General features: G+C 38.8%; 1 pseudogene; it reads right to left on the bottom strand.

The window, feature by feature from the left end:
- Window positions 1–5941: 5941 nt before the first annotated feature.
- On the bottom strand, window positions 5942–14768 carry LOC147822977 (zinc finger CCHC-type and RNA-binding motif-containing protein 1 pseudogene; annotated as a pseudogene).
- Window positions 14769–27735: the final 12967 nt, after the last annotated feature.

Below are 27735 nucleotides of genomic sequence, written 5' to 3'. Positions count from 1 at the left end.
AAGTCACTCTTGAAAATATTTTTAATCAGGAGTATCTTCAGACTTCTTAAATAATGCTTTGCACTGACATGCATCGCTGATTCATTCTTCTCAAATCCATCATTTTAGAAAATTGTCTTTTGCTGCCTAAGTATTTCTTGCCACTTGAAAACTTTCTCTGCAAAGTTCCATTTTTTTGGTCATACCCCTTGAGGAGCCTATTTAGGCAATTCTGCTGAGCATTCATTCCTAGCTGACTATTAACAACAAAATGCCTTGTATTTGTATGTTGTTTAATGCTTTTCAAAGCCTTTTCACAATCTAATAGCATTTAATCAGAAGAGCTTGGTAAGTTATATAGCTTAAGTATTAGTATTCCCACTCTGTAGATCAGCAGGCCTCAATAATACCTGGTTTAGCCATCCATTATGAAGTACATTATATTGCAAATGTTTTTGCAGGTAATGAAATATTTTAAAAAATCATTTCACAGGTCCAAAGATGAGGAATTGTCCTCAAAATGAGAGAAATAGTGATGAATAAGGCAGATTCTTATGGTCGGGATCCAAAATGTGGCCCCAAAGCCTCACTGTGTTTAAGGCTGATTTGCCCACTGATGGAATTTGAGGAACTGAATGGATCACAGGGCTCCAACTTCATCAAGCGGATTACGTATCGATGAGTTCATAGTGGAATGAGTTTGTTAGAAGGTAGGGTCTGATTGGATAAGGTGGGTCACTGGGGACATGGCGTTCAAGGGTATTTCTCTTCCCCAGCTCTTCCTCTGTGGTTCTTCCTTGCTCTCTCTGCTTTCTGGCTGCCAGGAAAGAGCAGCTTTCTCTGACCACACTCTTTCCCCTACATTTTTCTGCCCTGGAATCAACCAATCATGGACTGAAACTCTGAACCCTTGAGCCAAAATAAGCCTCTCTTCCACTAAGTTGACTGTTGGGTCACAGCAAGAGAAATCTGGCCAACACACAGTCACTATCCCTGCTCATAGATGTCTAGTGAGCAGTTGCTAAATCATCATATTTGAGCAAGTGTCTGCTCACCCTTCTTATGGGCAACTGTCTGGCTGCTGTTCCAATTACTGCATATGATTCCATGTGACTGATGATGGCAGAGGACAAGAGGTCATCCAGGTCTGGCTTTTCTGAGCACTAGAGTGCTCCAGCTACAGCGCTAGGACCAAGTGAAGTCACATGGCCCCAGTCTAAGGCAATCAGTCTTTTTTGAGGTTTTAGAATTTAAGAAGCAGGAGGAGGCAGAAGCTCTTTCCTGGTTTGTCATCACTGCTCTGAGATGATGTAGTCCTACAGTAAACTGTGACAGTTTGTTTTGCCACATGGATGGAGACTTTTTGCAGCTGAAAAGTGGAGCCAAGAAAAATAGGTAATGGAAGCATGGAAAAGCAGGCACTGAAAGACAGGCAGCCACAGAATTTGGGAGGAGAGAGAGTAGTAGGGCCAGATACTACAATAGTAACTGGCACATAGTGGGTGCCCATTACACGTTTGTTGAAATAGCAAATAAAAAAAGAAATCTGGACATTATTTTTCGTCCCTTAGTCTAGGAGCCTTCATCATCCAGTACAGTGTATTGAAAACAAAAAATGCCGGGCCGGGGATTTAGCTCAGTGGTTTCGCTGCCTGCTGCGCAAGTGCAAGGACCTGAGTTTGATCCCCGGTACAAAAAAAAAAAAGAAGCTGCTTGTACTTCTTGGATGCATGAATGATACTGTGTTGATAAGGCCTTCAGCTAGGTAAAAACGGGATTAAAATGGAAAATTTCCACCATCTTATTTTACCATAATTTTCATTCGTATTTCAAAAACCACAATTTAGAATGGTAATAAAGAGAAAGTGCTTAAACATGAAGCAGGCCTGATTTTGATGTCTGCTTTCAGAAATAAAAAGCTATAAAATGTTGAGAAAATAATAAAGATGACCTCCTGAGGGTGTTTGATATGGGTATGAGGTGAGTGTGAAGGTTTAAACAGGGCAGCTGACATACTCCCGAAGGCTCTGGTGCTACCTTCATTCATTAAGCCAGTTTTACTGAAGTGTCTTCCATGTACAGACACTATTTTAACCTTGTGTCTAGAGCAGGTTGAGGTGATGAGATCTTTATCCTCAAGAATCTGTGGCTCTAGTGGAGGGAGAAGGGAACAATGCAGAACAGAAATAGATGACCAAGTCATTGGAAGAAGTAATGCAAGCCATGAAGATAAAAGGAAAAGAAACAAATGGAGCCTCCAGACTGATCAGAAAAGGACTTTAAGGGAAGATCATATTTAACCTAAGATCCGAGTCCAATAGAAGGCAGTTAGTTACATGAGGACAAAAAGAAATTGTGCTCCAGGGAGGGTGAACTGCAAAATGAAAAGGTACCGAGGTTGAAATGGAGCTCAGTGTATTTGAGAAATGGAAAAGGGGCTGTCTAGTTGGGTATAAAGAGGACAAGGAGAATGGTGGGAGAGCAGGAGAGAGGGAGCATTCTCCAGGCTTTTAAACTGATTGTGCTATGGGGCAAGGGCAATATTAAGAACTAGGAATCCATGCATGGAAATAGAAAAACTACCTTAAAAAATTCTCAACCTACCTGGTCTTACTAAGTTTGTTGAAAAGAAGTTTTGGGTGGTTTGCACTGTGTATGATCACTTTAACTATCTCTCAGACCTGCTGCTGTAATTAGAGATGGGAGAATGTTCTGTGTCAGGCTTTCTCCACTAAGAAAGCAGGTGACAACTAAATGGTAAACATGAGCTTGCCCACATGAGAGAAACCAGTGAATTTAATATAATTAAACTGCTTTGAGTACAATGTCCACCTGTGTGTGAACCCTTGCAGTGTTTTGGAGAAGTGACAGATCAAACTCCTTTGTGAAGGGCAGAGCTACAAATCATGCCCAGTTACTTTATACTCTGGTTGACCTTGAACCTTTTGATTTCTCTATGCAAAGTCACTCATAGGTATTGCTATGCTCTAGTCATGTGACTCTGAGTCTCCATGGGGCTCAAAGCTGCAGAGGAAAATGTATGTGCAAGACAGAAGAATAGACTCCAAAATTGATCAAAACTCAAATCAGGGCTTTCTCTCACTTCCTTTTTCACAGACACTGCCCACGTCCAGACCCCCACCATCTGCTACCTAGACCTCTGCTAAAGACTCCACTGGGTTCTCTTTGCTTTAATTTTGCCCTTTTATTTTTTTAATTAAGTTTATTGGTACATTTTAGGTATACAATACAGTTACATTCATCATTGGGATCTTGTACCTTTACATGAAGTATCTTGGTTCTTATTGTTTCCCCATTCCTCTGCCCTCCCTTCAACCCCTCCACGCTTCCCTATTTACAAAGACTTTGTTTCCATTTTTTCCTTTTCTCATTTTTTTTCTTTTCTCTTCTTTGTTTTCCCCTACCCCTCCCACTTCCCCTACTCCTTTAGACCTTTTCTTCCTAGTTCAATTGTCAATTATACATTTCAATCCGTATTTACACTTTTAGTTTTTCATACCAGAGAAACTATTTGGTATTTACATATGCTTGTCCTATTTATTTCACTTAAGAGTATGGCCTCAGTGTGCATCCATTTAGCTATAAATGTTTCAAGTTTCTCATTCTTTATGGCTGAGTAGTACTCCATTTATAAAAAAAACCCACATCTTCTTTATCCAGTCTCTAATTGATGGGCAATTGGGCTGTTTCCAAGTTTTAGCTATTACATACTATGCTCCTATAAACATGGGTGCACATACATCGCTGTGGTATAATTCTTTTATTTCTTTGGGGGAGATACCCAGCAGAGGAATACCTGGGTCAAATGGGACCTCTAATCCTAGTTTTCTGAGGTATCTCCATATTGATTTCACAGTGGCTGCACCAGTCTACACTCCCACTAACAATGGAGAAGGGTTAATTTCTTGATAGCAGCCACTCTTTCTGGAGTGAGGTGGAATCTCAGTGTTGTTTTCAGCTGCATCTCTTGAATGACCAGTGATGTTGAACATTTTTTCATATGTTTATTTGCTGCTTTTACTTCTTTGTCTTAGAAATGTCTGTTCATTTTAGATGCCCATTTTTGGATTGGGTCTTTATATTTGGGGAGGTCTGATTTTTTTGAGTTCTCTATATATTTTAGCTAATAGACCTTTCTCTGAGGGACAGCTGGTGAAATTTTTTTCCCACATTGTGGGCTGTCTCTTAGCTCTGTTGGTAGTTTCTCTTGCAGTGCTGAAGCTTTTTAATAAGGTGAAATCCCAGTTGTTGATTCTTTCTGCTAGTTCTCGTGCTACGGAGGATTTGTTCATAAAGTCTTTTCCTATGCCAACTCTTGCCCTCTTATAATCTGTTCTCCACAGAACATTGAGAAATGAAAATTAAATCACCTCCTCTACCAACACATATAATTAAAAACACTTCAATTATTTTGAATTTTATTCAAAATCTTTTACCTGGATTATAAGGTGAAAAGTGGCATCTAGCTCTCTAATCTTACATCATTCACCTTTCCCCTCAAAGTGTAAGTTCTGGCCAACATGTGGCCATCTGAAAATAACAAGACCATGCCAAGATTATTGACCTCTTAAGCCATCATGTGTGAAATGTGATGTCTTTTCTAGCGTCTTTGAATACTGGGCTCCTTCAAAGTTTATCTTACTTTCACAGAGACCATCTTTATTTCTTCTACCTAGGGTAGCTTAATCAACAATTACTCTCCTTTAGTCCACTTTTTATTTCACTTATAACAATTTTCAAATTTCAAAATAGCGCTCTTGTTTTATTGTTGTTGTTGCCCGTGTCCCCATATTATATTATGTTCCATAAATGTCAGAAACACATGCACCTTATAACTTTATTTTCTACCTAGCATTAAGAATACAACTTGCCTCCTTTCCTTTCCCCCACCCCCACTACTTCCCCTTCCCCTTTGAACCTTTGCTTCCTATTTGACATTATCTCTTATACATTTTGATCCTTAGTTACACTTTCAGTTTCTCACACCAGAGAAGCTATTCGGTATTTACACGTGTGTCTTATTTATTTCACTTAAGAGCATGGCCTCAATATGCACCCATTTAGCTATCAATGTCTCTAGTTTATCATTCTCCCCCACCCCTCTGGTACCAGGGATCAAACTCAGGACCTTGTGCTTATGAGGTAGGAGCAGCTCCACTGAGCTAAATCCTGGCCCATAGTTTATCATTCTTTATGGCTGAGTAGTACTCCTTTTTATTAAAAAAACACATCTTCTTTATCCAGTTACCAGTTGACAGGGTTGTTTCCAAGTTTTAGCTATTACAAACTGTGCCGCTATGAACATGGGTGCACATAGATCACTGTGGTATGATTCTTTTAATTCTTTTGGGAAGATACCCAGCTGGGAAATATTGGGTCAAATGGGACTTCTATTCCTAGTATTTTGAGGAATCTCCATACTGATTTCCACAGTGGTTGCACCAATCTACACTCCCACCAACAGTGGAGAAGGGTTCCTTTTTCCCCTTAGCCCCACCAGCATTTATTATTGGTTGATTTTGATTTTGGTTTAGTGCATGGTGAGAGATATGTGTTTACTTTTAATCGTTGGCAAATTGAAACCCAGTTCTTCCAGCACCATTTATTAAATAGGTTATCTTTTCTCCAATGAGAGAAAAAATATGAGAAAAGAAGGAAAAAATGGAAACAAAACTTTTGTAAATAGGGAGAGGTGGAGGGGTGGAAGGGAGGGCAGGGGAATGGGAAAAAACAAGAACTAAGATCTATCATGTACAGGTAGAAATTCTCACTGATGAATGTGATCATAATGTATACCTCAAATGTACCAATAAAGTTAATTAAAAAAATATACAAATAGATATCACAACCACAATAGATACATTAAAATGAAATACTAAAAAAGTTCAGATAATCAGAAAGAAGACAGGAAAAGGGAAACAAATAAAAAAGGCCAAACAAAATAAATTTTTAAAATGGTCATTAAAAAATCTTTATTAAAAAGAGTTGAAATCATACATACTGTGTTCTCTGATCTCAAAAGATTAAACAAGATAATAGAAAAATAATAGTAAAAATCTCAAAACACTTGGAAAGTAAAACATTTTTATTCTGTTCTTTTTTTTTTTTCTTTTTGTGATGCTGGAGATTAAACCCAGGGAATAATACATTTCTTAATAACCGATTAATAAAAGAAACTGGAAATAACTCAAAATCCTTCAATAAGAGAATGGATAAATAAATTGTTGGATTAAAAAAAGAATACAGCTTGGCACAATACCCTCAGTAGTTATCTAATGAATAAATGAGTGAAACCTAAAAAGGTGAATGCTTATGGTGATTGTAAGGGTGGATGTCCATGTTATGTAGAAGTCGTCCCTGTCCACGGCAACACTGACATAGTTCATCAGCCACTCCACTCCTTTATCTTGCACCCCTCATCTATTTACAGTACCTTCCAGACACTACAGGACATTGCTACATTAGTCATGCAATCAAGTAAAATTACTGAAGAGTGGAATAGAAAAATAAAAACCTGACGCAGGTTGGTATCAGCTTACTATCTCAGCTAAATCATTTTCTGCTTCTGTACCTCAGATTTCTGCACCTTTGTCTGCTGGTGCTGAGACCTTTAACAAGTCGTGGGGGCTCTCTGGGGTTCAGGGTAAACATACTGGGTTGAATAGTGGCTCCTAATAGGTCCATGTCTCATTTCTAGAACCTGAAAATATTTTAATGTATTTCCTTACTTGGAAAAGGGATCTTTGAAGATGTGATTAACTTATGGACACAGAGAGGAGGCGATCCTACTAGAGTATTCAGGTAGCCCTTAAGTCCCATGACAAGTATCCTTATAGGAGAAAGGCACAGAGAGACCTGAGACATGAGAAAAGGTAGTGTGACCTCAGAAGTCGAGATTGAAGAGATGAGACTACAAGTTAAAGACTGCAAAGAGCCAAACCAGGAGGGTGGGTGCAAGCCTATAATCTCAGCTCTCTGGGAGGCTAAGGCAGAAGAATCACAAATTTGAAATCAGCCTGGGAAACTTAAACACTTAACAAGACCCTGTTGCAAAATAAACATTAAAAAGGGCTGGGAATATAGTATGTATGAAGTATGAAGGCCCTGGGTTTAATGAATGAATGAATAAACGAATAAACGAATAAACAAATGAATGAATGAATGAATGAATTCTAGGAGCCACCCAAAGCTGGAAGAGACAAATAATGGATTCTTGCCTTGTGCCTCTAAACTAGCACGATTTTTGACTTTTGGCCTCCAGTTCCACTAGCGAATACCTTTCTGTTTTTCTGAGCTGCCAAGTTTGTGGTAGTTTTCTATGGCAACCACATGAAGCTAATGTAGCTCTCGTGTGTATTATAGTTCTGACTGGGAGTCACCAGCCTCTTTATCTCAGAGCCCATTCTGAGTTCAATCTCTAATGTCATCACATCTCATGAGACCATCTCTAGATGCTGAAACAACTGATGCTTAGTCTAGCAAAAACAGATGTGGAGGACATCATTCACATTGCACCAAAAAGCTTCCTTCAGTTTTCAATGTCCACATCCCACTTCCCCATATAATTATTCCTTTCTTTTGCTCCTTTCTTGAAAATCTCTTACCTCCACCAGTCTTCAGATTTCTTCATCTCTACCCCTCCCCAAGTTCTTTCAGCCACTATCTCAGCCAGAGTTTATGGAATGTCCAGTCTTGTCCTTGATGGTATGGAAATTTCTACTTCCACAAACAGTACGGAAGTAGTATTAATGAGTATTAATCATGATGGTAGTAATAACAGTAGCTAACAGTAACTGGCTGTATGTGGCAGCTTCTCTGCTAAGTACTTTTTTATAGGACCTTTTTAAACCTCTAAAAGGTGGAACCTTGTCATCATCTCAGGAATCCTCAGCAAGCTGTCTTGCTGTACATTTACATGTGCTCTTGAAGGACTTCTCTATACCAGGAGGACATTTGATTCTAACCAGAAAATTACAAGAAAACTATATTATGTTTGCTGCACTCTAAGTGATTTCCTTCTCTTTGGCTATATTGTCGATTGTAGCTTCTTATGGCAAGTGAGAATCCTGAGAGCACATTTCACCCAGGTGCTACCCACAGGCATCTGATTACCAGAAGGGAGTGCAGAATGAGTAGGAAAAAAGGTAGAAAAGACTTCTTCTCTCTTAAGCCAGTTGTTTCTTGGAGCAAAAGGTTCAATGGCGTTTGTCTCAGGAACATTAGGACTTAGTTTATCTTCTTAGTCTGAGAATGGCAGAGAGAAAACCACTAACCTAAAGAGAGCTGGCATGAACAATCTGTTCCAGCTACTGGGGCACCCAAGGGTGGCAGAAGAAACTCCTCCTAGGTTGCCTGTGGGTGCTGGGACTCAGTGATCACATATGGCTTCAAGCCCTGAATGAGGGCAGAGATCCCTGGTTGGGAAAGGCATCATGTGCTGCACCTTCCCCCTGACTGCCCTGCCTGCCACAGCAGCTGGGGTTAGCTACCCTCTCCACATGGCTCCACTGAATCCATCCACAGATGTGCCAGATGCCCCTGAGGTTATCCACAGCTGCATACACAATCAATTACTCTCACTTTTTGCATTAATACCAGCTCCCTTTTGCTCTGAAAGCAACTTTCCATGTTTATCCCCACCTGTGTCCCTCCACTCCCCTGAGACTGCCAGGTTGGCTGAGCTGTGTGCCCCAAGTTGTTGATACAACACTGTTTAGTCCTCTCTGTTTGAACTTCACATATCCTAGTTCAGAATTATTTGTGTCCCCCTGTGACCTTCACTCCAGCTCACGTACTTTGAGGGCAGAGATTTTGTTTTGTGTACCTCATGTCCTCAAATACAAAGCATTTAGTCTTGCATGTAATGGATACTCAGTGTTTTCTTTCCTAATCAACTATTCATTGAGTACGTATGTGACAGGAACTTTATAAGGTGCTAGACATGCGAATAAGGAGGGGAAAACCTCATGGAACTCTCAGTAGACAAGCTTACATTTTAGTGAGGAACCCAAGAAAATACACGTGTGTGCATGTGTGTGTGTGTGCGCACATGCACATGCATGGAAAGGGGGGAGCATTGACATAGTTCTTAACATTAGAAAATTAGTATGGCAACGAGAAGAGATAATGGGAAGAGATGGCTTGAGAGGGAGGACCTGTGAAGGGTTCTTTTGATATTTAGATTGAGCCTTGAAGGCTGGCAAGAAGCTGGCCAGGACAAGAAGCAAGAGGAGGGAAGAAGCACATTTCTAGACAAGAAGACTCAGTAGTTCAAAGAAGCTGAGGTGCATTCAGAGAGCAGAAAGGAGACTACTATGGCTAAGGCTCAATGAGTAAAGTTGGGTTAAGTAACGTCCACAAAAAGCCAGGACCATCCATCCATGTTTGGAAATAGGATCTTTGCCAGTGTGATTTGTTAAAATAAAGTTATACTGGATGGGGGGGGCTCTAATCCAAAGAGTTGTGTCCTTATTAGATAAAAGAGACATGCACAGGGACAAGAGCCACATAAAGACAGAGGCAGAAAAGAGAGCAACACATGCTCAAGGTGAGGGACACATAGGCCAGCTGACCATCACTTGATCTAAGAAGTCTCTTCCCCTAGAGCTTCAGAGAGAAGATCCCTGCTGTCCTTGATTTCATACTCTAGCCTCTAGAACTGTGTGAGAATAAATTCTTATTTAAAGCCACCAAATGTGGTAATTTGTTATGGCAGCCCCAGGAAACTAATGCAAAGGGCAAGAGAAGTTTGTGTTTTATTATTAGTGAAATAGAAATCCATCAAAGGGTGTTGGGATCTAATAGGAGCTGATTTTTTTTTCCAGATTTATGTGTTAAAAAGGTCTATCAAACAAAGGAGAAGTCCTAATGCTCAAAACACGTTCCCACATCTTTCTCCAAGGCGATGTGACTGCCCACTGACTGAGAACTCTGAAGATCAGTCACTGGCTGAAAGGGCTCCATCATTAGCTACTTGAGTTTCAAAACACTGCCCTCTTATTTTTAAGCAGACAGGAGTCTACTTCTGCATTTTGAATTTAGCTCCTTTTCCCTAGAGACACAGTTATCTCGTATCCTCATGCTTCTAGCCCCCTGAAGTCACATTAATTAATGCTAATGTTTTCTTTGCTGACATTGCTGTAAAAAGTGCATATTTAATGGATGGAGTGCATTTACATCTAATTCTCAACAAATTATTAGTATGACTAGAAACCACTGGATGGCTGGATTCAGGTGCCCAATTGCAATCCAGATTAAGCCATGCATGAATGCTTGCTGTCTAACTCATGTGGAAAAATACCTAACTCAAGGGGCAGTATGGATGCATGGGGAAATAGGACAAAAGCCTGAAGAGCACAGCTTTATACAGGCAGATAGATTTTAGAAGTCTTGCCTTTTTAGAGTCCTAGAGAAAATAATTTTCCTTTTTTCTTAAGATTGGTGGATTCACTTATAGAACTCATTTAAGATGATAAATTTTTCTGAGTGGTAATTTGAACCTCATTCATTACCAACTGTAAGAACTTTTGAGGACTGGGGTTGTAGCTGAGTGGCAGAACATTTGCCTAGTGTTCATGAAGCTCTGGGTCCAATCTCCAACAACAACAACAACAACAATACACACACACACACACACACACACACACACACACACCACTCACACAGAAGGATTGTTAAGCTGAAGCAATATGATATTCCAGTTAATGAACCAAATGCTGCATATTCACACTATCATTTAAGAAGGAAAATGGACATTTTTGATAATGAAAACAGTGATAGCTGACACTGAGTGTCATAATCTTGGTTGATGATCATATACATTATTTCATATAATCATCATTGCAGGATAGTAGTTAAAGTATGAACGTGGAATCCAACATACTGGGTTCAAATTCTGGCTCTGTGACTTTGTAGCTAAGTGATTTAGTTAGTTCCTTATCTCTCTTAGTCTCAGTTTTCTCATCTATAAAATGGAAACATCATTCTTTCCATTGTGGGCAATTTTATTAGTGTTAATCTTTTTTTTTTTTCAAAGTGGAAATATTTTATTGCCTTTTTTTTTCTTTTGGTACCGGGGATTGAACTCGGGACCTTGCACTTGCGAGGCAGGTGCCAGAACCACTGAGCTAAATCCCTGGCCCTATTTTATTGCTTTTAGTAATTAAAAAGGTAAATGTAGGTGTTTTTACAAAGCATTAAACTGTATAGAAATATACAAAGTAGAAAAAGACTCCATAATCCCTCTTATATAACCAATTACAGAATTACAGGAAGATTTACTCATAAATACAAAGAAATGTAATAAATACATGAAATTAAAAGTACTATACCCACAAGATCTTTTACAAAAACTGAAACATTAATATGGATTCAATGGAAATTTTAACATAGCCACATTGGGGAGATGGAGGAAGGCAAAGGGTCAGTATTTTGGGTTTGAAAATCCTCCTCTATCCTTTTGTGAATTGACAGAAATATATGCATTTTATTGTAGGCTATATGTGTGTGTGTGTGTGTGTGTGTGTGTGTGTGTATAAAGCAATGCAAAGTAGTTGCTTCTGGGAACAGAATTTGTTATTACAGGCAAAGTAGGCTATGTTAGGTTATAAACCTGTTAGATCTAGTTTATATTTTATGGATTTTGGGGGTGCAGGGTTTTTGTCTGTAGTTCAGGCTGGCCTTGAACTCACTATATAATCTAGGCTGGCATGGAATTCATAGCGTCCTCCTGCCTCAGCCTCCCAAGTGCTGGGATGACAGGCATGTGCCACTATACTCAGGTATTTTATGGATCTTTACAACTTTTATACATTCTGACTGGGATAAAGCTAAAAGTAAGACGATGAGGCACCCATATTTAAAGACAACATCCCTTCGAAAAGTTTATAGAGAATACTATTAATAAATCATTTAATTTTTCACTGTTTATGAAGTTTGTTTTAAAGATTAAATTTATTTCAAAAGTACTATAAATGAGTGAGACATGACTAAAGCATTTACAGTGAATTTTTCAAATAAATCATTTTAATTCCTACCTCTTTATAGGATAACAATAGCATTACTATGGTAGTATTTGTTTTGTTTTTATTAAAATTAGTTATTTTCAAGATTGTTTATTACTAACAAATAATGAGTTTTAGTACAAGTAGAGTATCCTTTATCCAAAATACTTGGTGGTGCTCACCTTCTAATCCCAGAACTTGGCAGGCTGAGGCAGGAGGATTGCTTTGAGATTGAGGCCAGCCTGATCTACTATGGAGTTCAAGGCCATCCTGAACCACACAAGACCCTGTCTCAAAAAAACCAAACCAAACCAACAGCAAAAAATTGGGACCAGAAGTATTTTGGAATATGCACATATACAGGATGTGTTATTTTTTGGATGGAACCTCAGTCTGAGCATGAAATTCATTTATGTTTCATAAATACCTTATGTACATAACTCGAAGGCAAAAATATAGGATTTTCATGATGTTGTACATGAATTATAGTTGCGTGGTGTACAATTTTCCACTTGATTAATCATATTGGTGCTCCAAGTTTTGGATTTTAGAGCATTTTAGGTTTTTGAATTAGAGATGTTACACCGGGTGTGGTCTCAGCACTCGGTAGGCTAAGGTAGGAGGATTTCTGCAAGTTTGAGGCCAGCCTGAGCTACACAGTGAGCTACATAGCTACACAGTGCAAGCTCAAGGCCAGCCTACAATGTGAGACCTTGTCTTTAAAAAAAGAAAAGAAAAAAAAGAATTAGAGATGTTAAGTCTGTACTATACCAAGGCAAGGTAGAAACAGGATTTTTTTTTTTTTTTTTTTGTACTGGGAATTGAATCCAGGGCCTTCACACCGAGCTATATTCTTGGTATAACTTTTTGATTTTTATTTTGAGACAGGGTCTGGCTAAATTGCTAAATTCCCCAGGCTGGGCTTGAACTTGCAGTCCTCGTGGCTCAACCTCCCAGATTATGAAAGTGTGTCACCAAACCCAGCTCAAAACATGATACTTTTAAAAATTATTTTTTTATTTTCTACGTACTATTTTATGGTAAAAAATATTTGATATTAAATGTTCCTATGGGCAAATAATTTGTACTGCAGATGGTTTTTATTTTCCTGACATCTACATTATACAACTCTAATCATTGAATTCTTCCTCATCACTGAAGTATGTGCTCTTCTTTATCCTCGGGCGTCGTGAATCCTCTGACATTGAGGGGCCCCCTGCACTGGGTTCCCTTGGTTCTGTTCTTCAATCTTGGCTTGCGGGGAGGTGATGGCTTGGCTGAGACTGTCGAGAGCGGGGTCTTCCCCTTCGTCTTCACTTTCTGCTACGTCCTCAACTTCTTTGGCTTCAGCAATTTTCTTTTTCTTCTTTTTTTCTTTCTTCTTTGTTGGCTCACGTTCTCCAAGCATGTTTTTTGGACTGGCATAACTTAAGTGTCCACTTTCCTCACATTCATAACACTTTGATTTATCAAAGTAGTTTTGTCTTCAGATGAATTCAGCTGCTCTCCCATTGTCAATAGCAATGCTTGCCTTTATAACTCTACCAAACAACTGTTTGGTGCAGTTTTGGGCAGAGTCTTTATCCAAAAATAATATAAATGCAATCCCTTTACTCTTCCTTGTATCTTTGTCTTTCATTATAGTAACCTTTACAACTTTGCCATACTTGGAAAATATCCAGTATAAGTCATTATTTGTCACGGAGAAGGGCAAGTTGGACACATACACTGTGCTCTTACCTGGAGCCAAGCCACCACTCATTTCTTCAGGGATGGTGGTCCTGGCACAGCAGGGCTTCAACCCCAACTTTTCCTCACCCCTCTCAGTAGCCTGGGCATTCCATGCCTGGGTGGGGTCTGCACAGAGCCCTAGGGTCACAGCAGCAGAGGGGCCCTGCATGGCTCCCTTTAGCCGGGCCTCACTGGCCTATTAGCGTTAATCTTATATGGCTTAATTCTAGGTAATGGAGACATGGAAGAAGGTATCACAATCCCCAACTTGAAACTATAATACAAAGCTACTGTGATAAAAACAGCATGGTACTGGCAAAGAAACAGACTTGAGGACCAGTGGAACAGATTAGGAGTTGCAGAATCAACTCCAGACACACTCAGCCACCTCATCTTTGATAAAGGAGCCAAACACCCTCACTTGAGGAAAGATGGCCTCTTTAATAAATGGTGCTGGAGAAATTAGGTTTCAACTTGTCAAAGACTAAAACTAGACCTATATCTCTCACCATGCATTAAACTAAAAATCGAAATGGATTAAAGATCTAAATATTAAAATAGAAACGCTGAATTGGCTGGAATAGAGGCTAGGTAGAACTCTTGAAGACATTGGTGTTGGAAAAGATTTTATGAACAAAACCTCAGTTGCCCCTGAACCAGCACAAACAATCAACAAGTGGGATCTCTTCTTATTAAAAAGCTTCTGCACATCAAGAGAAACCACCAGCAGTGTGAAGAGACAATGTGGGAAAATATCCTCACCCGCTATTCCTCAGACAAAAGTCTACTCTATCTCGAATCTATAAAGAACATAAAAAGATCAGACCTCCCAAATTTAAAGACCCAATCCAAAAATGGGCATCTGAAATGAACAGACATTTCTCAGACAAAGAAGTAGAAATAGCAGAGAAATATATGAGAAAGTGTTCAACATCACTGATAATTTGAGAGATGCAAATGAAAACAATGCTGAGATTCCATCTCATTCCAGAAAGAATGGCTGCTATCATGAAATCAACCAATAACAAATGCTGGCAGGGCTGTGGGGAAAGAGGAACCCTGCTCCACTGCTGGTGGGAGTGTAGACTGGTGCAAGCACTGTGGAAATCAGTATGGAGATACCTCAAAGAACTAGGACTGGAAGTCCCATTTGACTCAGCTATTCCCCTGCTGGGTATCTTCCCCAAAGAATTAAAAGAATCATACCACAGTGATATATGTGCACCCATGTTCATAGCAGCCCAATTTGTAATAGCTAAACCTTGGAAGCAGCCCAATTGCCCATCAACTGGAGACTGATAAAGAAAATGTGGTGTTTTTAAAAATAAAATGGAGTACTACTCAGCCATAAAAAATGAGAAATTAGAGAGATTTATTGCTAAATGGATGCACACTGAGGCAATACTCAAGTGAAATAAACAGGACACACATAAATACTGAATAGTTTCTCTAGTGTGAGAAACTGAAAGTGTAAATAAAGACTAAAAGATATAATAGATAATGTGAGATAGAAAGAAAAGGGGAAGGGGAAGTGGGAGGGGTAGGGGAAAGGAAAGAAGGGAATGGAATTAATATGAGAAAATGAAAAAAATGGAAACAAAGTCTTTGTAAATAGGGAGGGATGGAGGTGTTGAAGGGAGGGCAGGGGAAGGGGGAAAAATAAGAACCAAGAGAGATTATGTAAAGGTGCAAATTTCCAATGATGAACATCATTATTTTGTATACCTAAAATGTACCAATAAAATAAAATTAAAAAAAAAAACTTATATGGCTTAAATGAAATTATACAGTACAGCATGGCCTATAATAATGGTGACAAAAGTGATAACAATACATAATGGTAGCAATTGTATAGCATTCACTATATGCCAGGAATTCATTAACAATAAAACTTTTATTATTCCTATTTTATTGATGAGAACACTGAAAAGCAGAGAGGTTTAGAAACTTGTCCTTTTCATATAGATAAAATATGGCAGAGCTAGGATTTAACCGATTAATGCTGTATGTTGTTGGTGTTTTAATCTAACTTTACTATATTTTTTTTTCACAAAGCACATGCTGAGTAAATGTTTTTGGATTGATAAATTATAGGGATATATTGTTCCCAGAGTAGAAATTTGGATCTTGTGTAATAGTCTTAACTTGTATTTGGTTTCTTTCCTTCCTCCACTGGCTTCAGCAAAGATAGAGCACTCCTCTTTTATTCTCAGTTTTGCAAAGTATGAGCAAAAAGTACTTCCTAGCCATCATTTGAGAAAGACGCTATCAGAGGAAGAAACACATTTAAAACATCCATTCTTCAAAGCTCAGGTGAATACCTACTTTTTCCGGGAAGCTTTGAAACTTCTTTCTCAGTGGGAGTCCTACAGAGCCCTCACTCCCTGGGCTTCTGCTGCTTCTGCTTTTTCTTTTCTTCCTGCATCCCCTTCTCTCCTTCTTCCTCCTCTTTTCCTCTTCTTCCACCTCTTTCAATTCTTCTTTGATTCTTCCTAATAGGTTGGTAGTGAAAATTTTGCTGGACCTTGGTCCCACTTAAATGCTGTAGAATCTTTGTCAGTCTCCAGTCCCCTAGAGTTTCTTCCAGCAGTTCTTGGGGGAGCATAACATAAATTTGTAAAACCTTGGCCTCCTAGGTTTCTGTGGCCAAGTACCCACCAGAATCCCGATGCCAGTGTCCTTTTGTGAACATTGATTCTCTGTTCATGGAGGTCACAAAGACACAAACTTGATTAGGGACTAAAATGAAGCTTCTTCTCCTCTAGAAATGTGGTTTCTGCCCCTCTCTGTAACCCACAACTTCACTTTGTCTTACTGAGCCTGCAGTAGCTCTACTTGTGTTCATCTCTGAGCCCTTAACAGTTATCAGCAGCTTTAGTCTCTGTTTATAGGACTCATGCCCTCCAGCCACAGGCTGTAGACAGGCTAAACAACAAGGAGATGTCTGATATTTCCCTTGCATCTCTTATTACAAATGGAAATCACATTTATTTTGTGAGATTTCTGTCCAATGCCTATCTTCCCCATTAGATAATAAACTCCATGAGAGAATGGACTGAATGTGTTTTGTTCATCATCTCGTATTCAGAATAGCCCCACACTGCACCTGGTAGTGCTTAGTAAATATGTTGAATAACTGATCATTTTGTTTTCCTGAACCTACACTCCAGTGGCCTAAGAAAGGAAGATAAAAGCTCTCCTTCACAATAATACCAAGGAAGAACATAACCACCAAGACTGGCTCCTGGAAATATATGTACTGCAAATTGACTATTAATCACCTAGAGTCCAAATTCGGATTCCAAGTTCAGGTCTTAATTTTAGTCAGGAGATGTATAGCCCTGTGGTCCTTTCAAACAGATCAGAAGTTTTGGAGCTGGGAATAATTCCTTTTTTGGGGGTGTGTGGGGGGGTTACCGGGGATCGAACTTGGGACACTGTGCTTGCTAGGCAGGCGCCGGAACCACTGAGCTAAATCCCCAGCAATAATTCCTTTTTCATCTTAGCTCCTTCTACTTGTCTGTCACAATGCCTAGCAGAGATTTGCCAAGGACAAGCATGGTAAATATTGGACCTTGGTCCCATTGGCCAAGATGAATATTGGCCAGTGTGGTAGAGTCTCCATTGATCTGCAGAGGTCTTCCAGCTACATCTGTGGAGAAGGCATTTGAAACCCTTTTATCATTTGGCTTATCTCCCCAGGCATAGTTCATATTACCTTACATTAGATGGTGAGAAACTTTGTGCTAGAAATACAGATGGGCAATAGAAAACCTAAAACAAACTGAGATGAGTGCTTCATGACTGTTTCCTTCTACAGTAGGAAAGGGATTGAGCCAAGTACTTCAAGTACTTTGGTTAGCAAAGACAGAACAAAAATATCTAGCCTCACCACATGGGACTCTTTCCTTGGGTAATGTCAGGCCATAAAATCTTGGCCTCACCTTAAATAAAATCCAAGAATATGCCTAATCCATAGCTATAGTCTGTTTTCCAGTCAGCCTATGTTTTTTAACTGGAGGCAATTTATCCACCAGAGGACATTTGGCAAAGTCTAGAGACATTTTTTCATTGTCATTATCAGGGAAACTCTATCAGTAACTAAACGGAACAAAGCCAGACAGATTGTTAAACATCCTACAGTAAATGCACAGAACGGCATCCCCACAGCAAAAACATAAATAGTGCTGAGGTTGAGAAACCCTAGCCTAGACACACCCAAAACACAGGGCAAAGGAGACTACTAAGTTCACATACAGAGCCTGGTGCCTACTGCTCAAGGCTCTTTAGTTCTTTCCCTCTCCTCTGGCCTGTGGCTGGTTGTGAATTGCAGCAGCCTCCTGACTGCTAAGAGGGGCAGCTTGCTTTCATACTTGAAGTCACTGCTGTAAAGGATCCAAAGTCCCTGAGTGGGGTCAGGAAGGTTGCTTTTGTTTGGCTTCTCACTTTTCTCTTGCTGAATTCCAGGGAGAAGAATCAATTTGTTTTTCAGCTCTACAACTCTGCAACTTCCAAACACATTCCAGAGAAAGGCAGGAGGGGAACAACCCATGGTCAACATATGGTGTGTTCAGCTGACTGCTTACAAGGAAGGAGTTACTTTCAGCTGACTCCACTCTCTGCACATGCTCCCTGAACAGCCCTTTCCTCTGTGCCTTCTCCATGGTCCGTCCTTGATCTAAGAGTTTCTGTGGGCTTGCCTTGCATGCTTTGTGTGTCACCAGCTGGCCTGGGTTTGACTAGATGCTTTTGGCCTCCAAACTTTTATGTATTGTAGAAGGAGGATGCTATGACCAATCAGGTTATGCTACGTGGATTAAATAATCACACCCTCACCTGCCACTGACCAAGAACACAACCATGAGAGTGACTGTGGGTCCATAACTATACTAAGTGCAGTTCCCGTTGTCTGATTTAATTCTCACCGTAACTCGTTGTTCAGAGAAGAAAACTGAAGAGTAGAAAAAGATTATTTGCTCAAGATCTTGCAGCTTGTGAGTGGTGGAATAATTTAAACCTAGTAATCTAACCTTTGAGCTCTATCTACTAACATAAAGGAAAAATTTTCTGGATAATGGGAGGTACTATGAAAATCCTAGAATTCTTTTGCTTGGCTTGTATTTTATCCATTTATCTAAAATTTATCGAGCATCTCTCTGTTTGACTTAACTGAATATTTGCTGCACACTTCTTACATTCTAGAGGCTATGCTAGACATCAACAGGGAGTTCCTTCAAAGCAGTCCCTGGGGGATTCACAGGGAGGCAGAGTGCAAACGCTGACACCAGCTATTGTCCCACTCTGCCATGCCCTGATGGTCTTCTGAGTTCAAAGGCTTAAATTTGTAACAAAAGCAAAAACAAGTCAAAAGAAAACCAAAAACTGCATAAAACATTCGAGTGTTCTAAAATTGCACCAAGGTATACACAGATAAGTTTAGTCAAATTACTCGAAAAATGGATGAGTGTTACATGTTCTCATCACCTCTTCAAGATCAACTTCTGTCTTGGGCAAAATCCACTTTATACAGTCTCATAATAGCATCTCTCCTTCACAGTATTCACCCAGTCTTAGTTATATCCTCGCTTGTGTGTGTGTGATAAGAAGATGAGACACACTGTGCTGTGTTCTACTGCTTTTGCTTATTATTTGGCACCCAGTGTCTACCCCAGAGACCTTACATATAGAATGCTGCATAAATATTTGTCCAATGAGTGAATGCCTACTCTGTGCTCACCCCTAAGTGGGGCATTCTGGAACCTTATCTTACCATGTGAGTCTACATTAGTACAGTCATGCCCTGGTACTTGCCTGCTTTGAAACTCATCAAGCTTGGTACTGGACACATTTTGGTATGAAAATTGTGTCCTTGTACTTGTCATTTGGCTCTTGATGTGAAAGCTGCAGGTTGTTGGGTCCACTGCCTCACAACTTGCTACCCTTTCCAGTCAAAACAATCTGTTCAGTGCTGGTCCGTTTTGGTACTTGCTGCACTTTCTGGAACTTGTTAATGACAAGTACTGAGGTGCCACTGTAATGACATTTTCCAGAAGATGAAACCAGCTTAGGAACCCACAGTCATACAGCATTGGAGGTCAGTATTCATCCAGATCATCCTGATCCAAAGTCCTACGTGCTTTAGTATGAGACTAGAGTTCGAAAACCTGACATTTTCAAGTGTGCAGCCACCTGGGAGTTTGTAGGCTCTAGGATCAGTCTGCTCATATCCTGGTTCTCTCACTTCTCACCTGTTGGGCCTTGGAGGAACAGGCCCACTCCATGACTTAGTTTCCTTATATATGAAATAGAAACAAAAACAGAAATACCCTATGGTTTTATTGTGCAAGTTATTTCCAATATTTGTGAACTACTTGAAAAAGTGCTTGAGACACTGGGCAAGCCCACATGTTATACAGATGAGCTTTTGTTGTCCTTTGGTGGAAGAGGACTTTCAGACTGTGTAAAGTTTTTTACATATTAATTTAGATTCTGCACATTGTACATCCCAATTTGATATGAAATATTGAAATTTAAATACTGATGATTAAAATAATGTTGCAGTAATGAATACTAATGTGTATCTTCTACACAGAAGTTCTTCAATATATCCGTATTAAACAATCACTGGTATTTAACAATATCTTGTTTAATTTAACTTGTTAAAATTTAACTGTCTTGTTAAGTATGAGTTAAGTGCATGTTAAACTGTTTAGATCATCACTGGGGTTTTAGCTATCTGTTCATGGTAGAAGTTGAAGAAGAGCTGCGTATAATGTTGCTGTAGTCTGCCAGGTCCATGTGGACACTTCTGGGTGACCACACCAACTGATTCACACCTGCCTAGGAAGGGCTCCTGGGACTAACCCAAGCCTCAGAGCCAGAAACCTGTCTTACTGCCTGCCAGGCCTCCAGGAACAGTGAAACATAAAGCTCTTAAAACCATTTACACAGTGTTTGGGGCAGTCCCAGGGCTCCCAGAGATGTACTAACTTGTGTCTGTTTGGCAGCTGTGTGTGAACAGATGGCCCAGGCTTGGGGTGGTGAGTGTGCCGGGGCTCTCCAGAGACTAGATCCAATAAGATGTGTGTGTGTGTGTGTGGTATGAGGAACTGGCTCACTTGTATGCTCTCACCATCTGCCCTGTGCAAGTTGGAGACTTCGGAGAGCCAGTCCTGGTTAGGTTCAGTCTAAGTCCAAAAGCCAAGGAACCAGAAGGACCAATGGTTTAAACCTGAGTCTGAGGGCAGAAGGAGACTAAAGTCCAATTCAATCAGTTTGGTGGAGAAAAGGAACTCTTCCCTTCTTCCACAGTTTTGTACTGTTCAGCCCCTCCATAGATCGGATGAAGCATACCCACATTGGAGATCTGTTGCACTCTGTCCACTGATTCAAATGCCAATCCCCTCTGGAAATGACAGCCAGAAATAATGTTTAACCAGATATCAGGGCATCCTGTGGCCCAGTCAATTGATCTATAAAATTTACCAGCATGGGGATTTTGTGTGAAGATTAATACAAGTCAAAGTACACTCCCCAGACACTAAGCTCAACTGCCCAACTGTGTAGGTCCCTTAACATGGGTCAAAGTCAGCAGCCAGTGAGAACAGGATCTGCAAGTGAGCTAGCAGGCAGAGTTCTGGAGTGCAACCAGCCACTGCCACCTTTCTTATCAGCAAACACAGAAAGACATGTGGTCATCCCGTAGAACACAGGAAATTGGGTAAGTAAGGTTCAGGAGACAACAGTGCGAGGTGAGAGTGGGGTTTCTCTGCACTGGTATTTGTGTTTCAGAGGATTGTCCAAGAGATCTTGGATGCTCTCTGCAACGAGAGCAACAGGAACAGTGAGCACTGATCCAACTCTTACTGCACAGTAGCCATTCATTAATCTACTCACTCACCCTGCTTGCATGGGCTCTATTATTAGTCCCATTTTACAGTTGCAGAAAATTGATGAGATTGAGTTTGAATAAGATATCCAAGTTCACTTAGCTGTAAGTGTCAGAGTCCAGAGTTGAACTTGGACCACCTGTATTCCTAACCTTTGAGAATTCACTTTGTCTTTTGCAGATATTTATGTCAAAGAATACTGTGCTACCCTTCTGTGAGTAAAATTTTCCTTACTGTATGAAAGAGCTCAGTAGAATATAAGTGGGATTAGCTCCATTTTCAAGAGAAAGAAAACAAATGGGGAAAAATTACAGAGATGCACAGTTCAACCAAGTAAAATAGAAAACCCAGAAACAAATTAGAGTCACAATAGAACACAATACATGCAGCTGTTTAAAAAGAATGAGCAGTTCTCTAACATTAGTATGGGAATTCAGAGAGGAAAAATCAAGGGGCAAAAGTGTGTGTTTAATTGCTGCTATTATGTTCCAAAAATACGATTTACATATATGTTGACAAATGCACAGACTTTGCTGGAAATAGGGGTCGCCTTGGGCAAGGAAACTATTTGGAAAAGGGACAAGAGAAAAAGGAGACTTGATATTCATTCTAAACCATTTTCTTTTTGTCTTCTGAATTTTGTGTCACATGTTTATATAACCAATTCATCACACATTTTTAAAGGTAGAGCTGAAGATCAGAATGGGTCTGAAAGGGAATAGTCAAATGGAAAGTATATCAGATAGTGTAAAGAATACTTTGGAGAGGAGACTGGACTTGGGGTCCTTCTAAGCAATCTGCAATTTTGTATTGTGACATCTCTAGAAATGGTGTTTCACTGTCTTCCCCCCTGAAGACAATACCTGAACGTGCTGAGCTGTCTCTGAGGGGTCTCTGAGGATCCTACACCACAAGCAAGGACTTGGCGGCCCAATGCCTGTGAGGAAAGACTAAACTTTAGCTATTGTTTTGGTAATCATTTATCCTTCAAAAGATCTCAAAATCTATACTCTGTCACCACCACCCCATCACATTCCCTTTTAGTTAAAAATGAGCTTTTTCCTACTTGAACTGGGTGGGTGACATCTACACTGCTCAGTCTTCCTGAATGCTCTGCACCCAAACTCTCAGCCTGCCTGCATCTTCCTTATCTTTTTGATGTCAGCCTAAAGCAGGCATTATCAGGAAGATTTCCCTGGCTGTTCTGTTGGGGCTTCTGTCACTGTTCTCTAAGACACTGCCTCATGTGTTATCTTTAAAGAAAGGAATGTTAGTTCCCTGGAACTGTCTTAACAAAGTAATACCACAAAGTGAATGATGTGAGGAGGAGACATTTATTGCCTCAGTTCTGGAGGCTATAAGTCTGAGATCAAGGTATTGTCAGCAGAATATGGTTCTTTTAAAAAACTTTTAGAAAAATTTATCTATTAGTACACATTTGTGATACATAATTACTTTAATCATGGGTGTTTGGTACATGTACCTGACACATCTTAATTCTTTTTTATGTCCCCTCTCCTCTTGCCCTTCCCCCTTCCCACTCTTAGTCATCATCTAAATTGCAGTAGATCTGTCTTCCTGTTTCCTTTCATCTATTATTTTGCTCTTTATTTATACTTTGGATTTCTCATACGAGAGAAGCCATGTGGTATTTATGCTTGTTTGATTTATTTCACTTCATATATTTTTAAGGCATATCCTTTTCCTACAAATGACTGAAATTTATCCTTTATATCAGAGTAGTACTTCACTGTGTGTAAATATCACATTTTCTTTATCCACTCATCTGCTGATGGACATATAGGCTGCTTCTAAGATTTAGCTGTTATGAATTGTGCTGCTATAAACGTGGGTATGCATATATCACTGTAATGTGATGCACTGAACTCTTTTGGCAAGATACCTAGAAGGGGAATAGCTGAATCAAATGAAATTTCTGGTTTTAGTTTCTTGAGAAATCTCTATACTGATTTCCATAATGGTTGTACTGGTTTATAATCCCACCAACAATATGTGAATGTTCCTTTTTCCCCAAAACCTTGCAAGCATTTGTTATTATTTGATTCCTTGATGACTGTCATTTTTCCTGTAGTAAAATGAAATCTCAATATTGTTTTAGTTTGCATTACTCTAATGACCAGAGATGTTGAACATTTTTTTTTTCATGTATATAGGGGCCATTTGTGTTTTTCTGAGAAGTATCTATTCATTTCAGTTCCTTTTGAAGGCCATGAGGAACAACCTGTTTAACGCCTTTCCCCTAGTTTCTGGAGCAATCTGATATTCGTTGGCTTGTAGAATGATCACTCAGTCTCTACCTTTATCTTTACATGGTGTTTCATCTGTGTGCATGCCTCTGTATTTAAATTTCCCCCTTATCATAAGGACATACCTGATCTAATGGATTAATTTTATCTAGTGAATGATCAATAAATGTTTTCTATAATGGAATAGAAGATAGATATTTTAGGCCTAGTAGGTACCATTTGGTTCTAAGGCTGTAGTTGCTTCTCTTCTTTCTCAACTCTTTAGAAACACAAAAAGCATTCTTAGCTTATAGGCCATTTGCTAACAAGCTCTGCTGTCCAGATTTGGCTTGTGGGCTGTAGTTTGTTCAACTTCCTCTTAAATGGACAGTTTTTATCTGTATTTCATTTCATATTATCCACTGTGTTGGTTACTTTTCTCTCATTGCTGAGACACAATACCCGACGCCCAAAGTTGGAGGGGAAATTTGGCTTACAGTTCATAGAGGTTTCTGTCCATAATTGACTGGCTCCAAGGCAGGGATAGCAAACAGGCATCACAGAGGAGAAACAACATAGTGCGCACAAGGCAGAAAAAGTGACACGAGGAGAGAGTTTAACAATGTCTTTCTACCCCTTTTATCTTATTCAGACTACTTAGGCAATGCCTAACTAATCACTCACATGTAGTGGTTTAGTAATCATATGCCCTTAACCCCAGCATCACATTCCAGATTCAACAACCTCTGAAAAAGAAAGCCCCACTTCATCCACATGAGACTTTGGGGGAACATCGAGACCAAACTACAACATCCACATATGCTCATTAGAGAGATAGCCAGTACCTTTCTGTTTTACTCTGAGTTTTTGGTTTTGATTTCAAGGTTACCTTAGCTTTAAATAAGTATTAAAAATATTTTTTCCTCTTCTAGCACCATTGAACAGTAATATCATCTGTTACTTGAACATATAGAATAACTCACCTAAAAAACTGCCTTGGGGTGTGCAGAAGGGACCAGGGTGGGGGTGGGGCGGGGGTGGTGGTGGATGGGGAGTGGAGAGGAGAGGGGGGGAGAGAGAGAGAGAGAGAGAATTTAAATTTTTTTTTTTTGAATTCTGAATTCTACATTACAGTAATTTCCCTATAATGTCTTTTTAAAAAAAATTCTAGGGCTGGGGATTTAGCTCAGTGGTTTTGCTGCCTGCTGCGCAAGCGAAAGGATCCGAGTTCGATCCCTGGCACCCCCCCCCCCAATTCTATTTGGTTTAATGGTGTGATCTTTTATTGGGTATTATTAGGCCTTTTGGCTCTTCAGTAGTCATTTAGCTTCCTTAGTTTTACTTGAATCAGATTTCATAAACTGTATTTTTATAGCATTGACTGGGTTATCTAAATCTTTTAAAACTGAAGTAAAGTTGTACATGATATTCTGTACTTCTTTATAACCTCTACAGTGTTTTCTCTCTTGCCTCAAACAGCTTTGTTAAGAGTATGTCTGGCTTATCTTTTCAAAAAACCAACTATTGACTTTTTGTTGAATTTTCCCCCTCTGGTTTATCGGTTTGATTCTTAAACTTTTATCATTTTTCTACTACTGCTCTAGCTCTTTTGTTAATTCATTATATCTTCTTTCATAATGTGGAAATTTTAGGCATTAATTTTTCTTCCAAGTTTTGCAATTGGCATTGAGCATTTTCATTATGTTTAGTGCTATTTTGAATTTCTATTATTGTTTATTCTTTGATCTAGTTTTTAAAAATATTTCTGAATGTATGGGAATTTGAAGTATGGGAAATTTTATTACTGATTAAAAATTTAAGTTGTAATCAGTTATACGATATCAATTCTTCATCACTGAGATTTGCTTTATGTTTTGTACAGGGACAATTGTGAAAGTATTTGTGTGTCCTTAAAGAGAATATCCATTCTGTAATTAAGTGCTGGGTTCTCTGTGTCCATTTCATAAGCTTGCTAAATGGATTATTCAAATCTCTTTATGTTCTTATTAAATTTTCATGTGTCTGATCTCACAATCAGAAAGCAATGTTCATCTCTCATCAAGATTTGTAATTCTGTAAATCTGTTTATAGTTATTATGAGGCTATGTTCTCATATGCATGAGAATTTTAGATTTCTTGGTGGATTTTAACATTCATCATTCAATAGCCTCTATTTTTAATGATAATTTACTTTAATGTCTATTTCATGTAATGGTGATCTTGCTATGGCAACATTTTTCCAGGTAGAATATATCTGATTAATCTCTGTATTACCTTCTACTTTCAACATTTTTTTGTCTTTTATTTAAAAAGTAGATTCAAATTAGTTTGAGTATGTAGGGACATTTAAAAGTTTTTGTGACTGGATGTATTTTTATTTATTTCGCTATCTTGTTCAGTACTTTCTAGTTAAGCACTTTTTCTTATTTTTCTATTTTCTATTCTCTGATGGTTTGGAAGTCATTCAGTGTATCTTCCTCTTTTTATTGACAAAAGGGGAAGGGGAAGTGTGAGGGGTAGGGGAAAGGAAAGAAAGGAATGGAATAAATATGAAAAAAGGAAAAAATGGAAACAAAGTCTTTGTAAATAGGGAGGGAAGGGGAATGGGGAAAAAATGAAAACCAAGAGAGATTATGTAAAGGTACAAATTCCCAATAATGAATGCCAGCATATTGTATACTTAAAATGTACCAATAAAATTAATGAATGGAAAAAAAATTTGTTATGTACACTTAACACAGTCAGAATTCCTCACATCTTTACCTCTCTTGTGGAAATTAAAATTCTTTAGCTCTTGTCATTGCCCTGTTCTGCTTTCAGCCCTATGGTCTTACCAGTTGTTAGGTGGGAACTCAATTCTATTTTATTTGTACCATCCATACATTCAAAGATGTTATTGTTCCCTTATACCCTCAATACTTGTTTGGATTTTCCCCAGTTGTTTTAAAAGTATTTGGCTCAGCATTTTCTTTTGCCTCAGTTTTTTTCTACTAATTTAATTTATTTACTAATTTTTTTTTTTTACTAATTATTTTAATGGGGGACTCTTAGTAGTTAAATTCTTTTTTATCATTGTCTGAAAATGTCTTTATTTTGGATAAAATATTTAATATTTTATCTAGAGATATACTTTGTAATTAAAAGTTATTTGCTGCTAACATTTTCTTTGCAGTTTTGGTGATGAAAAGTCAGTTTAAGTGTTATTTCTTTGTGAATAATCTGTATTTTCTACATTTTTTAGAGGTTTTGTGCATCATGGTGAATTTTACTCTGTGTCTAGGTATGACAGGGATTTAAATCTGTGAATTTCATTCTAACCTAGGATACTAAAACAATGTTTTTGATTAATCTCCTCCTTCTCATTCTTTTTCTCTGTCTCCTTCCATCTCTTTTAGTCTTTTAAAGAAAGTGTGTATCTCATCTACTTGCTGTTCTATTTCTTTTCTGTTTTGAGTGGTGTTAATTTCTTTATATTCCATTTCAGGATTTTTTCAGTCCCTGTATCTACTCTATTGTTTAGCACATCAATTACTTTAACAAATCATTGTGTATTTTTTTTATTCCAGAAGTTCTATTTGGTTTTTAAATGTGTCCAGTCATTTTTGATACTCTTATTCTTTTTTTTTAATGTTTTCAATTCCTTCTATTTTTTATCATTCATATTTTATAGCATTTTTCTGATTGTCATTTGAAGTTCTTACTGTTTAATTCTGGTATTTCTTGTGTTAAACTCATTCGTGTGTGTGTGTGTGTGTGTGTGTGTGTGTGTTAGTGGTAACTGAAGGCAGAGCTTTTGCACTGAGCTACATTTCCACCATTTTTTATCTTTTGAGACAGGGTCTCACTAAGTTGCCCAGGCAGGACTCA

Source organism: Heterocephalus glaber, unplaced genomic scaffold, assembly GCF_053883595.1.
Source record: "Heterocephalus glaber isolate CG9 unplaced genomic scaffold, H.glaber_assembly_v1.0 deba00001606, whole genome shotgun sequence".
Lineage (NCBI taxonomy): Eukaryota > Metazoa > Chordata > Mammalia > Rodentia > Bathyergidae > Heterocephalus > Heterocephalus glaber.
Note: the sequence above shows the minus strand (reverse complement) of the source record. Positions and strands in the feature narration are given on the sequence as shown.